Below are 17674 nucleotides of genomic sequence, written 5' to 3'. Positions count from 1 at the left end.
AGACCTACACCATGTGCTTGTAGGGAACTTTTTCCTGACTTCTCTTCAACACTTTGCACAGTATTACTTCTAAGCTACCCACTCAACTTCTGCCTGAAAAGTTCCAGACACAAGACATACTGTAGTAGGTATTTATCTTTCCTTCCCCTGCATAACAATAAACTAATGCTCTATTTCTTGGGGGTGGGAGTGGGGGTTGTCCATGTGCCTAATCTGTGGGAATGTGTAGAAGCAGAGAACATTATTTATAGACATGGGATTTGGAGAATCCTTCCTCTTCCAGCTCCTTTACAGCTAGTATCTAAGCACATGAACTATGAGCTAATCATTATGTATCCCTGCTCAGGGACCTGGAATGAGAGACAGTGATTTATACAATGGTAGTGGGAATATGCACAGCTGATGTCCAGAAGATGTGCTTGTGTCGAAGGCATCTAGCATATTGTGTCCTGGCCGGATTATTTCATCCCCAAATTTTGTCCTGCCTTAATTCCACTCCTTTCCAGACTTCCTCCTCCAAACTCTCAACATTCTATAACATACTAGTAACTCCTCTGCTTAGACATTCAAAGTTAGTTTCTCTTACTTGCAACCAAATAAGATCTTAACGTCCCCTGTCTACTTCATCACCAGGATGGTGAACAACTTCATGTTATATATTATCATCAGAGCTGGTGCTACCTGCTTCTTCAGTTTGACATTCCTTTAGTATAAGATGAATTTCTTTGTTTATGTTTATTTATTTATTTTTGAGAGAGAGAGAGAGCGAGCATGGTAAGGGCAAACGGAGAGGGAGAGAGAGAATCCCAAGCAGGCTCTGTGTCCTCAGCACAGAGCCCCATGTGGGCTCAAATTCACGAACCATGAGATCATGATCTGAGCCGAAACCAAGACCATGACCTAGGCTGCTTAACTGACTCAGCCACCCATATGCCCATAAGATGAAATTCTTCTTAAAGTGTTCACATTATTTCTCCAAAGCCTTATTGTCTCCATATTAACACCTCTATAAAGAAAGAAAACCATCTATATAAAGATGAATAGCTAGAAGACAGTTGCATAGATATTTTAATTACTTGGAGGTGATGGTGCTGTTATTGTGAAGCAAAGGTCTTTCTCATAGTATCTCATAAAAACTTGTTGCCCATATAGTGCCCCTACCCATTTGGGAGTAGGCAATGTAGTGGCCTTAGTCAATAGCAAAGGTATAAGATGTCTTTTTATTCCTCCCATGAAGGAATCTTCTCTAATATTCCAGCTATCTAACCAGCCACCTTAACCCACCTCCCACCTATGCATTCCCTATCTTACCCCCAAGAGCATTAAAACAAAAGATAGAAAAGGTACACTCTCTCTGTTTCCTTCCAATATATACCTCCAGAATCCCTTTCTCATGTGAACTAGAACCTTTAAACCTTCTAGACTTACCTGGACACATATTCTATCTTGAAGAAAGGTGCCCCATCCAAATCAATAACAGTCCCCTCCAAGTAACTCCAAATAAAAATAAGACTTGACCAATGTTATATAAATCTTCCATAGGAAAAAAAAAAAAAACACAAGTGAAGGATAGAATTATAAGGCCCAAAATTCATCCTGGAAACCTAGGAAATTAGAGGTGGTATCATAAATTCAGAAGGGTTTCAAGCCAGGAGTAAAGCAGACTACGACCAGCTAACAACCCTTAGTCTTGCAAGCTGGGTAGTCAGCATGGCTCATTCCAACTCAATTTGACACTCTTTCTTTCTAAACCACATTAAAACTCTAAGCAAATTCTATCCAGAGAGAGACATCTTTAATTCTCATTGTATAATGAGAATCTGCATTCTGAAGATCAATAATAACGAAAGTTGTCAAAGAAAAACTCTGTTTTGTGCCCAGTAGTATCTTTACTACCGCAAGAAAATGAACTTGAACAATGTACAGGTTTGATGTTTTACAGCAAGGAGAGGTTAACTAGAACAGAAGTGTAAGCCTAAATTATTTGCAGGATTCTTCAGATGACCATGCTTCCATATGTTTCCTTTTCCAATCCCATAAACAGGAAATGCACAGCCTCCAAATATCTCCCTTTGAACCGATGGTGCATTATCGTTTAAAATGCAGTGTCTACTTGTGATAACAGTGCATCTGCTGTAAACCTACAACCCATTTAAACAGAGCTTTCAGAAGCAGTCAGTTGTCCTATCGAACAAATATGAGCAACCTTTCTGTAGCTGGGCATTACTACTCCACATTCATCAGAACACAAAATCTTATGTCACACTGGACCACTGTAGAAATTAGAATCAGATTGAGTTGTATGGGAGAAAAGTTACCGAAAAATGTCAAGTGGCTTTATAAGTATAAAAGCATACTGGATATATTGATATCAAGATATTTTTAAGGGATCAAATTATTAATCTATAGAAAGCACAAGAGAGACAGAGCAAACCACAATGGCCGCTCACCTGCGAGACTGTATCTCTCTACTCCAGGGCTCCAAACACGCACATAAACACACTCAAACAGTATTTATCCTCATGGTGAATAATCATGACTCAAAATGTGCACACGCACACATGCAACACACACAATTGAACCCTTCTTTGGGTAATGCCTTGATATGCTCTATATAATTTTCTCACTTTTGGTATTATTGGGGGATAATTTACACATTATGAAATGCATCCATTTTTTGGTTTGACCAGTGTTTACACCTAGGTAGTCATCCCCCAAATTGTGTTATGGGCAACAAACCAAAGCTTTCTTTGGGCACCTTTTTAGTCAGGACTCCCTCCCACCAGGGCAACTACTGCTCTAATCTCTTTCACCATAGACTAGTTGTGCCTGTTCATAAACTATATATAAATGGAAGCATACCTTATGTACTCATTTGTGTTATCTGATGCATTTCACTAAATTCGTTTTACAGCTCACTAACGGGTTGCAACCTTCAGTTTGAAAAAAAAAAATGCTGTAATGCATATCATAAACTAGAGTGCATCTGATGGCTTGATGTGCTTTTAAAAAAGCAAATTCTCAGGACTCTCCCACAGAGTTTCTGATTAAAATGTAGATTATTGGGACCTACTCCAGCCCAACTAAAGCATACATCCTAGTGTGGTTCTGATGCAGGTTGTTCAAGGACTACATTCTAATATGTTTTATAGCCAGGTTTTTCAATCACTCTAAACAATGCTTTCACCATGTCACCACCTCTATCCCATCTAAGAAAATACAATGACTCCTCGTTTACTGCCTACTGAATCAAACCAAAGTACCTTCACCTGCCACGTAAAGCCCTCCATCAAAAGGTCTCGCTTTCCTGGCTGAGACAACTTTCTATTACACAGCGACAAACACCTCCATGGTCATCAGTCTCCTTAGTGACCCCCACTGCCCATTTATCCCCACATTGCAAAACCTAATGCTAAATTTCACCTGCATTCAAGAACCTATCAATGCTCTTTAAATTGAATAACAGCTTCAGATTTGTATTCTCTGAAAACTGTGTTAGTGTTGGGTAGGTCTGGAACAGCCAAATGTGGGAGATGTCAGATCTTCTTTTGGATGATTGACTGACTTGTGTTAATTCTCCTCCACAAAATGTGCTCTGTGCTATTTCTCTGTTGGAGAGAGCCTCCCTTGGTTCTACCACCTTGTTAGAACAATGGTACCATGTGGTCTCCTGGGTATATTTGGAAATAGATTGGTCTCATTTTTCCTTATGCTTTCTTACTCTGCAAATCGAAGTAGAGAAGCCCCTTGAGTTATGGCTAAAACAAAAGCTGTAGAACTGTATCACTAAAGGCAGAAAGAAGGGGTAGAATAAGACAGGAGGCTTGGGAAGCTAATGGCAAATTTCAATTTATAGTCCTTATGTTCTAGTCTCTCCTCTCAGACCCACATGAGGCACAGTACAAATGCATGTTGATACCAGAATTCAAAGCACCCTCTCAGTTATATTCATTCAGTCATTCTTGCTTTTAATCATCCAATGCATTTTTTTTTTTTTGGTTTCTACAATCTTGCAGGCACTTGTCTAGTTACTGATGCCCTGGCCGTGTGTCAAACAGAGTCTCTTACATTCTAAACAAAGGAACTTACATTCTTGGGGAAACATGCAGACAGTAACCCTGTAAATATACAGAGCAACAGAACATTACAGTAAGGAGGAAAAATGAATGCACTATTCACAAAATGCTGATAATGGAAATTCTTCTCACTAAGGTAACATTTCACAGACTTGAAAAGGGAGAGAGAGTAAGCTATCCAACCACTTAGAGAAGTTCAGGCAGAAAAGAGAAGAAATGCACAAGTCCTAAGGTGAAAGCCTTGTTAGTGTTTGATGAACACCAAGGAAGCTGTTGTGGGTGAGCTCAGAAGAATACTGTGACACTAGAACACAAAGGGTCTTATAAGCCCTTGTAAGAACATTGCCACTGAGTCAATTAAGAATGAAATGAAGGATTTTGAGCTAAGGCCCATATGGTACATTTTGTATTTTCATAGATTTTCTCCTGCTAGTGTGTTGAGAACAGAGTAAAGGGGAAAGAAGCAGTCATCAAGAGAAGCTAATATAGCAAACCAAGTAAACAATGATGATAGCATACATCAGGGTGTTTGGATTAAAGGAGGTAAAAAATGAGGATTAGAATATATTCTGAAGGTGGCAATGACAAGACTTGTTGAAGTAAAAGAGGGCAGTCTAAGAAAATTCCAGGGCTCTTGGCCTGACTGGTATGGGGGATCGGGTTGTCATGTACAAACCCTGCTGAAGGAGCAGGTGTAGAAGGGTCTAGAAAGTAATATCTGAACATGTTAAGTTTGAATTGCCTTTCAGACATCCAAATGGTGGTATCCAGAAGGCAGGGTATATAAAAGTGTAGAGTTTGTGTGATATGTTCAGTTCAGAAATATGTCTTGGATTTGTCAATGTTTAGATTGCACCTGATAGTCATGAGATGGGATTGATGTACAAAGAGAAGGAATGAAGTGCACGAAATGAGCTCTGGGCCATTACCAATATATGGCTCTTAGAGGAGTGCAGAGAAGCCAATAGAGGAGATGGAAAAGAAATGTCCAATTATGGAAGAGAAGAAATAGGAGGAAATGGTGTCCCAGAAGTCAACTGAAAAGAGTATTTTAACAAGGAGTATGTTAACAATATCAAATGCTCCTACAGGTTGGTAAGATGAAGATCGAGAATTAATTAATGAATTTAAGAAAATAGAATTCATTGGATTTTAACAAGAGCAGGTTTGATGAATGTGTAAATACTTACAGAAATGGGTTGAACAGAGAAGTGGAGGAGATAAATTACAAACAAAAATCATAAATAACTTTCTCAAGCAGATATGACATAAAGCAGGTGGAGAAATGGAATGGTTGAATTACCTGAACAAGTAAATGGAAAAAAGATACACACACACACGCACATATAACTCATCTTAAAAAAAGAAATATATGGTATGTTTGTGAGCTTAGAAAATCCAGCTGAGAGAGAAAACACTACAGACACAGAGAAAGAGAGGAAGAGAGAGTATTCCTGAAGTGGTGTACCTAAGGAGGAGACAGGAAAGGGACCTGGATAATAGGAGAGGGGTTGGCTTTTGGAAAATGGAGAGCTCACCTGAAACCAGGAAGGAAAAGTGAATTTCTGGGTGCTGATGATGAACTTACAGTCAAGGGATCCTACAGAACTTTGCTTCTAATACCTTCTGTTTTCTCCAGAAAATAAAAATTGAGTCATCAACTGAGATTGAGGATGAGAAAGGAGGCATTGGAGAAGCAAGAGGAGAAGGTGTGATTTCTCCAGGAGAATGACAGAGTCAAAACAATTCCAGGCTGCACCAAGGGCCCATATGGCAGTACAGTCATGAATGTGCAATGGAAGTGGTTCCACAACTGGATAATTCTGAGTAATTTCACCTTTATTATCCTCATCGTTCAGGTGAAATATGCTATATGACGTAGTGTAAGTTGGAGAGAGTATATCATCAGCATCATACCCCAGGTACTACTTCACATCCCCTGCCTATATGTTTTGTTTTGCCCTCAGTTTTGCACAAGTTAGTTTTATTTCCCTAAGCAGATCTGAAACTCTTCTGGGATGGTAGTGGGTCTCAGATGCCAGTGAGGCTTTCATAGGACCTCACACTGTAAATGGCCTAACATGTGTAATTCCATCATTCATGTCTTTAGCAAGTTTTTATTTTCTGGCTATAAAAGTTATGGCAGATGAGAAAACTTACTGGAGCCTATTCCTTTAAGGATTGCTATAAAGTGACTATTTCCTAATTATGGAGAAAATCAGTCTAGAAAAAGGACAATCAATATACGTAAAGGATAGCATGAGTGATAACCCCTCCCATATCTAAGAGTTTGTACCGAAGAGGAATGAGACTCCAGATAAGAATGCCCTTTGTTTTAGACGGAAATGGCAATGGAATATTATTTTATTAATCTTATAATCATAAAATTAAGAGCTGGACTTTTAAATTCACTCATGGAGGAATAGCTCCAAAGGTTTTAGAGATGTCGTTAACTGTCACTGATAGCAAATCACATTGGAGTCCATGTGCTTGGTTCTCATTCTGGTATTTTTTCCCCTATAATATGGAAGAAATGTACCAGAAGCTAAAGATTTTATCCCTCTCCCCCTTTAGGTAGCCAGACTACCTAGCTCTTCCTTCTCTGGCTAGGGCTTGAAGGAGTGGACAGACTCTTAACTATAGAGAATAAACCGATGATTATCAGAGGGGAGGTGGGTCTGGGGATGGGTGAAATAAGCGATGGGGATTAAGAAGTGTAGTTGTGATGAGAAATGAGTGATATATGGAGGTGTTGAATCCATATAGTACACTTGGAACTAATATCATGCCCTATATGTTAACTACTAAAATTTAAATAAAAAATAAAAAAGATAATACATTTCTGAACTCTCTAACTTGGCACACTGAATCTTAACAATGAACTCTAAAGAAGTTGTTCCGGACAGGTGGTCTTTCAGGGCCCTCTGCATTACAGATATGATGGGCCCTACAATAACAATATAATATTAATAAAAAATATAAAAAATAAAGACTTAGGGCTTCTGTCTCCATTGTAAATAAATAATTTACTCATTGGACTGGATGAAAACCAGTAACAGTCTCATTGTTACGTCAAAAGAATTAGTCTTTCTATTTAATCTGACTGGGTTTATTCTGAAGTTGATAAAAAAAATATTTTTTAAAACATCTAACTCAAGTCCCTGGGCTAAAAAAGGGAATGTATAACAATAAATTTCCATATATTCCAGTGTCCAAAAGCATTGGTTTTGGAGGAAGTAGACTTGAGGTTGAGCCTCTCTGTGACATACTCATTCCACGATCCAGCACAAGGGAGTTTGCTTCTTTGAGCTAAGCATTATAATCTGTGAAATGAAGACAATGATATTGGTGTCTGGTTTCTAGGCTAGCATGTAAGAAGCTTTGAAGTCTTCATTCTGTCCTAACAACAAGTAAAAAGCCGAACAAATTGAGAAAATCAATAACCCTTCTTAGATCTGGCAAAGAGGAGAGGCAACAGGGCAAACCACTGACCCTAAAATCGGAGAGACACACAGGCATATATAGAGATTTACAATTTATCAAAGCAGAAACATCTTTGGGAACCCGTACACAGTACGGAAATCTGAAATATAATTAACAAATTGCTGGAGGCTTAGCATGAATAAAACTAAGGAATAAAAATTTCAGGAGAGCTGTTCAGGGTGGGGGGCTTTCACAATTTGGAGAGTTTTACCTCCAGGAGCCTTCCTAGGATCTCACAGCGAATAACAAAGAAAAATTACCTCATGTTTTGCAAAGGGAAAATGAACAATTTTGAAATATACCACAACGTTCTATTCTTAACAAGGCTTGTTCTCAGCAAAAACAGTTAAATCAGAGCCTAACCTGCTGGAGTTTACCAGAGCCTAAATTACTTGGGGAAAGGAAATACCCAACTCTAGCACCCTCTAGCCATCCTGCCCCACTGAAGGGTTGGCAGTGGGGTGGGGCTGCGGTGGGGGGCACCAAAAGCAGGGATGAAGTTCGTAGTCCAGGGCCACAGATTTGCCAAAAGACTGATACCAAGTCAAAAGACCAAAGAAGCCTTCTTCTTCCCCTATACCTTATCACTATATTACTAAAGGCCTATTTACTGCAGTTCTTTTAACCTAGCACATCATGTCTACCTTTCAACAAAAATTACAAGGTGTGCTAAACGATTTCAAACAAAAACAAAAACACAGCTTGAAGAGATTGAACAAGCAGCAGAGCCAGAGTGAAATGGCAGAAATGTTCTAATAATCAGACCAGGAATTTTTTTAAACTATGATTAATATACTAAGGGATTTAATAGAATAAGTGGACAACATGAAAGAACAGATGGATAATGTGAGCAGAGAGATGAAAAGTCTAAGAAATAATCAAAAAGAAATGCTGGAGATCAAAAACACTAATAGAAATGAAGAATGCCTTTGATGGGCTCATTAGTGGCTGGGCATGGCTTTTCTCAAAAAAGAAAATAAAACCAAAAACCAGTTCTTTGAAAAGATCTATAAAATCAATAAGCCTCTAGCTAGGCTACGAAAAAGAGAGAAAACACAAATTACTAATATCAAAAATGAAAGAAGGAATTACTACAGATCCCAGGGACATTAAAAGGATAATAAAGGAATATTATGAAAAATTATATGCCTAAAATATTGATAACAGAGAAAAAATGAGCCAATTCTTTGAAACACATACTTTTCAACACTCACACACACAAAAAATAGGCAATCTGAATAGGCTTATACTTGTTAAAATGACTGAGTAAATAATTAATAACCTTCCAAAATAGAGAGCACCAGGCCTAGATGGGTTCACTGGTGAGTTCTATGAAACATTTAAAGAGGAAATTATACGAAATCTCTACAACCATTTTTTTTTCAGAAGATAAAACCAGGAGGATTGCTTCATAACTCATTCTGTTAAACCAACATAACCCTAATCAAAACTGGACAAAGACATAACAGGAAAGAAAACAATAGATCAATATTTCACATGAACACAGATGCAAAAATCCTCATCAAAATATTAGCAAATTGAATCCAACAGTGTATAAAAATAATTATGTACTACAACCAAGTGTAATGTATCCCAAATACACAAGACCAGTTCAATATTCAAAAAATGAATTAATGTAATTCATCATATCAAAAGGCTAAGAAAGAAAAATGACATTGTCATTTAAATGGCTATAGAAAGAGCATTTGACAAAATCCAACACCTATTTATGATTTTAAAAATGTTAGCAAATTAGGAATAGAGAGAAACTTCCTCAACTTGATGAGGAATACCTACAAAAACTTATACTAAATGAGAAGAAACTAGAAGCATTCTGGCTAAGACTGGGATCAAAGCAAGCATTCCCCTTTTCACCACTGCTTTTCAACATTGCACTAGAAGGCCTAGCTAATACAATAAGACAAAAAAGGAAATAAAAGGTATACCATTTGGAAAGAACAAAATAAAACTGGTTTTGTTTGCAAATGGTATAATCATCTGAGTGGAAAGTCTGAAAGAATCAAAAAAATAAAAACTCTTGGAATTAGTAAGCAAGTTTTAGCAAGTTATAGCAAGTTTTCAAAATACAATGTTAAAATACAAAAGACAATTACTTTCATATTTACTAGCAATGAAAAAGTATTATTTGAAATCCAATGCACAATACCATTTACATTAACACTCCCCAAAATAAAATATTTTGCTATGAATCTATCAAAATATGTATAAGATCTACATGAAGAATACTATAGAACTCTATGAAAGATATGAAAGAAGAACTAAATGGAGTTCATGGATAGGAAGACTCAATATTGTCAAGATGTTAGTTCTCAATTTGAACTATTTGATGCAATTCCAATCAAAATCCAAGTAAGTTATTTGTGGATATTGACAAACTGATTTTAAAGTTTATTTGGAAAAGGAAAAGACCAAGAACAGTGAACTCAATATTGAGTGAGAACAAATTTGAAAAATGGACATTACTCACCTCAAGACGTAATATAAAGCTATAATAATCAAGATGGTGTGGTACTAGTCAAAGAAGAGACACATCAATGGAACAGAATAGAGAGTCCAGAAATAGACCCACGTAAATATAGTCAACTAATCTTTGACAAAGCAGCAATGTCAATATAATGAAACCAAAATAGCCTTTTTAACAAATAGTGTTGGAATTCTGGATGTCCACGTGTAAAAAACAAATCTAGATACAGATCTCACACTCTTAACAAAAATTTACTCATAATGGATCATAGAGCTAAAAATAAATGCAAAACTACAAAACTTCCAGAAGATAAAATAAGAGAAAACCTCAATGACCTTGGACATGCTGATAAGTGACCTTGGGTATGGTGATGACCTTTTAGATACAACACGAAAATCAAGATCCATTAAAGAAATAATCGATAAGCTGCACTTCAGTACAATTTAAAATTTTGCTCCGCAAAAGACAATGTCAAGAGAATGGGAAGATAAGTCACAGAGTGAGAGAAAATATTTGCAAAAGACACATCTGATAAAGGACTGTTATCCACAATATAAGGAATCCTTAAAACAATAAAAAAAAACCCAACCCAATTAAAAAATGTGTCAAAAACCTTAATAGATACTTTACCAAAGAAGATATAAAAATAGCAAGCAAGCATATTAAAATCTGTTTAAAACTTTAAACAATGAGGCACAACTACACAACTATTAGAATGGCCAAAGTCTTAAACACTGACAATGCTACATGCTGGTAAAGATGTGGAGCTTTCACTCATTACTGATAAGAATACAAAATGACATAATCACTTTGGAAGACTGTTTGACAGTTTCTTACAAAATGAAACATACTTTACACAATCCAGCAATCACACTGTATGTACTCAAATAAACTGAAAACATAAGTCCACACGTAAACCACATAAGCATGTTTATAGTACCTTTGTTTATAACTGCCAAAATTTGGAAGCAACCAAATTATCCTTTGGTAGACTAGTGAATAAACTATGATACACAAAGACAATGGAATATTATTCAGTGCTAAAAATTAACAAACCATCAAGCCATGAAAATACGTGGAGAAACCTTAAATGCATACTACTAAATGAAAGAAGCCTATTTAAAAAGGTTACATACTGTATAATTCCAACTGGAAGACATTCTGGAAAGGCAAAACTACAGTAATAGCAAAAAGGTGAGTGGTTGTCAGTGGTTAAGCAGGATGGAGGTATCAAAAGACAATGCACAATGACTTTTTTGGGCAGTGAAACTATTCTGAAAAATAGTGCAATGGTAGATACATGTCATTATACATTAATCAAAATTCATAGAATGCACAGCACCAAGATAGAACCCTAATGTAAACTATGGATTTTGGATTATAATTGGTTCTAGAATTTCTGCTTTAGAATCCCTAGCATGCTAATCTTATTTCCAATGAATCATTTAATATCTAATACACCAAACAGATTTCAAATTCCATGAGGACAGTAATCCTATCTGTTTGGCTTACAGCTGAACACCCATCACCCTGTAAAATAGGCATTTGTTAAAGGAAAACATATTGAAAGTATCAGGCAGAGAAAATGAATAACAACACAATCAGAGGATATTTTAAAGAGAATTTAATGAAAGGACAACTAGAAGTGTGGGAAGGTTTAAAGGAGACATCAAATTATGTGAAGGCACCTAGCAATTAGCAACAAGGAGAAGCCATTCCTCTATCTAGACCTGGAAAAGCAAGGGGGAGGAAAAATATTATCAAAGTCTGATGATAAACAGAGCAGTGGGGGAGTTGACATCTGTAAGGGAATGAAATTATAGAGGGCAGAGGCCGACACTGGAAATATGAACCGACATAGGCAAGAAGTAGGTAAGAAAAACATTCCCTCTCTTCCTGAATTATTGTCTCCTTCTTGTGACTTATTAGCTAAACCCAGTGGTACACCAGAAGGCAAGAATGAGTAATAGAGTTCATAAAAGTGGTTCTCTCAGGGTACCAAAACAGGCAGAGAACAAATATTTGGGAACCTGGGAAGAGGTGATTGGTGATGGAGAATAATCAACACAGTGATGTTATTAAGGAAGGGATCGTTGCTATCTTAACACTGGATTAGGAGAATAAAATGCAAATGCATGGAAAGACTTGATAAAGGAGGGGTAAGAGAATGTTTTCCTCTCTCTTACCCTTCAGGCAACTCCAAAAAATGAGACACTGGTTAACCTGAAAGACTTGGAACACCATCCAGAATATACAGAATTAATGACATCTCCCTGTAAAGGACTGTCTTTCTAAATTGCTAAAGGAGTTCAGAAGCCATTTGTCCTTTGGCGTCCCCTTTAATCTAAATATACTCAGCAAGAAAATGAGACAGCTCAAACTTCCTTCTCCCTCCCCAGCAGCCCAGCCCAACCACTGCTCAGTTCGACCAATTAGCAATTTGCAGGGGGAAATGTGAACAAATTAATGCTGATGATTGCCGGCCACTAATTGGCTACTGGGCTGTCAGAGCAGCTTTGCAGTTGCTAAATCAAATTGATAGCTAAAGGCCATGAGCTATTCAGCTGTCTGTTCTTCTCATTTGGGGCTTCAAGGCCAGGGAAGAGGAGTGGTTTACTGTAGCATTTCGGTCAATCTGTCATGACCAGCCCATCATCCCCATGGCTGTGCATGGCCAGTGTATTTACCCATAACTGTGAGGCTGGTTACAAGACTGTGGCTCTGGAAAGGTGAGAAGCTGCCACTCTTGGGGAGATGTTCTCATCCTGTCTGACAAGCAGGGAGTCATCTGAGGTGAACAGTGAAGCCAATGCACTTCTGAGGAAGTAGTGTGACGTTTTGAAGACCACACAGTTGGAGGCTAGAGGAAAAGTGTAATGTGTCACTGAAGGAGGGGAACCAGCCAGGGGAGGAGCTCAGGCCCCTCAGAGGCAGGATGCCTGGGGCTGAGTCCAGCCAGTGCATCTAAGTCACTGTTTGCCCAATGGGTATCTTTCCCCACCTGATAAATGAGAGGATTCATTAATGAGTGCTGCTGAACTTGACAGAGGAAGACGTGCTACAGAACAATAAAACATTTTTTTAAATGTATACAAACTTACAAGAAATTAAACATCAAAGTATGTGCTGTTCCTTTAAAAATAATCCACTTATGAGAGTATATTACTTAATCCAAAGATGCTATAGTTTCTCCAGTCATGTCTGGGCATTTTTTGCAGAATCACCAGAAAAACAAATACTTGCAGTTCATAAGAAAACCAAACCAAAGCAAAACCAAACAACACAACACTTTTAACGGTTTACAATGTTTCTTGAACATTTTGTCCCCACCTTTATCTACCCTGGGAACTTTGGCAATGAATGGAGACATTTCTGGTTGTTACAAATTGGAGAGGGGAAGAGGAAGATGCTTTTGACATCTAAAAAGTAGAGATCTAGAGGATGCTACTAAAAATCTTACAAGACACAGGGCAACTCCCACAACAAAGAACCCCAATCCAAGATACCAGTGGTGCCAATGTTGAGAAACCCTCATTTACACTGTTATCCTTAAAGGGGAAATATGGTTGATTTTGGAGAACTATCCAAAGGTTAGTCAGAGCTAAGTCTGGTGACTAAGGAGGTCAATAAAACTGGAAAATGCCACTCCTGGAATAAAATAATGAGACTAATAATCTAACTTGATAATTTTCAACATGGAGTCCACAAAAAGTGTTCCAAGCAATATTATTCTTCACTTATTAATCCTTCCATTCATTAAACACTTATGAAGCATTTAATATGTGCTAGGAACAAATTAGCAAAACAACATTCTGATACTGAAAGAGTTCTTAGTCTAGAAACATACAGGGTAATATACCTGACTATCTGATAAAGTAAGTTCTTTTAACTCTTTCACTATTCTGTCATTCGGAAGAAGACAGAATAGTGTTTGTTTCTTGTGAAGCTTACATAAATTAAGAGACACAAAATATTTCCAATAGTTACCTGGCCCACAGTAAACACTCAACATATGCTAAATATTGATTAATAATATATTTTTAAGATAACTATTTTAGTTATCTTGGTGACCTTTATTTATTTATTTAAAGTTTATTCTGAGAGAGAGAAAAGGAGGGAGGGAGGGAGATAGGGAGGAAGAGAAGAAGGAAGGAAGAGAGAGAGAGAATATCTCAAGCAGGCTCCAAACTGATAGTGTGGAGCTTGATGTGGGGCTCAAACCTATGAACCGTGAGATCATGACCTGAGCCGAAGGCAGACACTTAACCAACTGAGCCACCCAGGTGCCCCTAATTATTAATATTAAAAAATTATTAATATTAAAAATGCAATAACCATTGATAGTTTTCTGAATGGATTCCTTTGAGTAATATTCTTTAGAGGTATCCCTTGGTCATCTTTGTAAGTATACATATGTTGCCAATTATGCATTTTCTTTTTTATGTATTTGTATTTATTTTTTTAATATAATTTATTGTCAAGTTGGCTAACATACAGTGTATTCAGTGTGCTCTTTGTTTTGGGAGTAGATTCCCATGATTATCGCTTATATACAACACCCAGTGCTCATCCCAACAAGTGTTCTCCTCAATGCCCATCACCCATTCTCCCTTCTCCCCCACCCCCTCCACCATCAACCCTCAGTTTGTTCTCTGTATTTAAGAGTCTCTTATGGTTTGCCTCCCTCTCTGAAACTACCCTTATGGTATGTTAGGCTCTAATTAACAATGTTTTCCATTGATAGTGGAAATTAACAATTTCATTATATTACAATACCATTACATCTTCACTAGAGATGGTTAGATCAGGAAAAAACAAAAACAAGAACAAAAAACAAATAAAACAAAAAACCTGACAAGCATTTTATAGATATTTTCCTAGCCTTTTTGATCTGGAAGGCATTATGTAGGTTAATGTCCTGGATATAAAATAATATAATCAACTATATCTACCTTCATCTGATGCTTAATAATCCTGAGGAGACAAACCACAATAATTAACCATGGAAAATTAACAAAGGCAATAAATGGCAGGTAAATTCAAGAGGGGAGGATCCATATAGGTATAGGCTAGGAGGAACATCTCGAGATGTTATTAAGAGAAATAAGAACACAAGAGACATGCAGACAGACTTTGACCTCAGTTTTTCTCATTCATGAAGGTCTCCGGAAAATATAAGATATCAAATCAAATGCTTTTCAGAGAAGGTGTCAGAAAATTTTGCAGTAAGATAATGTTGCAATGGAATTTTTTAAAGAGAGAGGAAAGGAAAAGTCTGAACTAACTGGAATCTAAGAACTCAGTCTCACTGCTGATTAAGAATTATCTTAGACCGAGTAGATGGAGTCTTAGAGGCTTCCCAGTGGCTCACTGGAGAAGCTCAGGGCTTGGTATGTTAGGAACATCAACATTATCATCAGAAATGTGATTTCTTTTCTGAGATAGAAGCACCTTGCTGGTACTTTCTGAGACTGGACACAAGTTCAAAATTCATGAGTGTCTCCTGTTTAGTGTTAAACCAAAGAAGGGCTAGAAAAGGTGGTGTGTAAATCAAATCTCTGCATGCCAAATTCTACTCAAAATGCACAAAGGGGGTTCATTATTCAAAAACACATTGTAATAAATCCTTATGAAAAGCAAGTAAGGGATTTTTGAGATTGTCCCACTCCACCATCTTCTGGCTGTGGGACTTGGAATAAGTCATTTCAACCCACTGAAATGTATTAAGACTCCATATTATAGATGAAGAGACTCTTTCCTCTGCTTCTCCCAAAAGACTGAAGCAAACCTCAAATAAGTTAATGTAGGTGATATTGCTTTGCAAACTTAAAACAGTGAACCACTTCAATTTCATGAAGACATTTATTTTTATCCACCAGGTTGTTTTACAATGAGACTGTTCTCTACTCTGTGGAGTCACTTTTATAAGTTAAGACAAATTTGAATTTTGCCAACACTGTATAATTTCACCCAATTATTTCAGCCTTCTCTGTTTCTGAAATGGTACCAGTGAATTAAATTTAGAGCAAGAGCTCAATACCTAAACTCTATAAGTCAGTCCCCTCACCCTGAAAACACAAGGAAAATTACATCAGGAAAGTTTGCTCCATGGAATGTTGGCACAATGGAATCGGCTAATGAACAGGAAGGCATTTTTAAGTGAATACTATTATGCTGTGATTTATAGGGAAGCAATATTAATTTTATTTTTCTTCCTCTAGTTATAAATTTTAGTTGAACTTTGCATTTACATGGGGGAGGCACATCTTGGCTAGAATCTACATGACTTAGACCCTCTTCCTATTCCCAAACACACATGCTCCAGCATGTATTAATTTGTAAAAGACCCTCGTGGCACATCTTCATGAAAAGAGAATAAAGGGCATCTGGGTGGCTCAGTCAGTTAAGCATCCAACTTTGATTCTGATCATGATCTCATGGTTTAGTTGGTGAGTTAGAACCCCACTTCAGCCTCTCTGCTCTCAGCACAGAGCCTGCTTTAGTTCCTTTGTCTCCTTCTCTCTGGGACTCTCCCTTGAATGCGTGTGCATTGTATCTCAAAAATTAAATAAACATTTTTAATAAAAAAAAAAAGAAAACCAAATACAAAGCTAGGGATTGTCCCACCTTTACTATTTTCTGAGTATGGGAAAACAGACAAAAATCTCCCATGCTGCCATTCATCTATCAAGAGCTGTGCAGTGATAAAACTCTACAGCTGACAGGATCTCTTCCTAAATAAAACCTGTATGTTTATGCTTTGAGGTTTCCAGGAAGTAAGGAACTCAAATAGTAATTATTCTTAATAGTGTTCTATTAAACTAGTTCCAGACTGTTTGGTCCCTGGCAGGAATTGCTTGATGAAAAGGATGAATCTAGGATAGTTCTAGCGGATCAACAGACTAATTGCTTTACAAGTGCTGTAATGCAGTTTCAGGAAGCAATGGAAACCAATGAGCCTTCAAAGGGAAAAGCAGGATTTTCTATCCCCTCCCCTTTCCCTCTGATTAATCTCTTGACCATAGGTTAGCTGGAGGCTCAGTGTTCACAACAAAACTATCCAAACCTCTATTTCATGTCTTAGAATCTTCCAGACAACAAATGTGCCCCCAAACAGCATGTCTGGTGCTTCTTCATGATGAATTTCAATGTTTAGTCTTTAGTCTCAGATATCTGCCTATGTGCAAATCTGTGTTTGATTTTAAAAGGAAGGAAGGAAGGAAGGAAGGAAGGAAGGAAGGAAGGAAGGAAGGAAGGAAGGAAGGAAGGAAAGTCTTGTGCTCACTTCAGCAGAACATACATTCAAATTGGAAAGATACAGAGACTAGTATGGCCCCTGAACAAGGGTGAAACACAAATTTGTGAAGTGTTCCATATTCATCCAAGAGATCTGTGCCTTTGGAGGTACTCCACTCTCTCAAAAAGTTGTTCTCAGGAAAGACCTAATAAACTCATTTCACCCTCAAAAAAAAAAAGTCTATAATCCAAAACCATAAACTGAAATGAAGGATGCGACACCAAATCAAGCCAAAGCCCACACCTATCATGGAGACAGGGGGCAGTGATTAACCACTCTGACATATTACATTGAAGATAATCACAACAATCCCTGATAATGAAAAAGCACAGT

General features: G+C 37.4%; 1 non-coding gene across 1 annotated transcript; it reads left to right on the top strand.

Moving 5' to 3' along the window:
* The first annotated feature begins 17321 nt into the window (after positions 1-17321).
* On the top strand, positions 17322-17425 carry LOC144218552 (U6 spliceosomal RNA). Its single transcript, XR_013331192.1, has one exon. It is a non-coding gene; the product is annotated as a U6 spliceosomal RNA (small nuclear RNA).
* Positions 17426-17674: the final 249 nt, after the last annotated feature.

This window comes from Crocuta crocuta, unplaced genomic scaffold (assembly GCF_008692635.1).
Source record: "Crocuta crocuta isolate KB4526 unplaced genomic scaffold, BGI_CrCroc_1.0 scaffold619, whole genome shotgun sequence".
Taxonomy (NCBI): Eukaryota; Metazoa; Chordata; class Mammalia; order Carnivora; family Hyaenidae; genus Crocuta; species Crocuta crocuta.
Note: the sequence above shows the minus strand (reverse complement) of the source record. Positions and strands in the feature narration are given on the sequence as shown.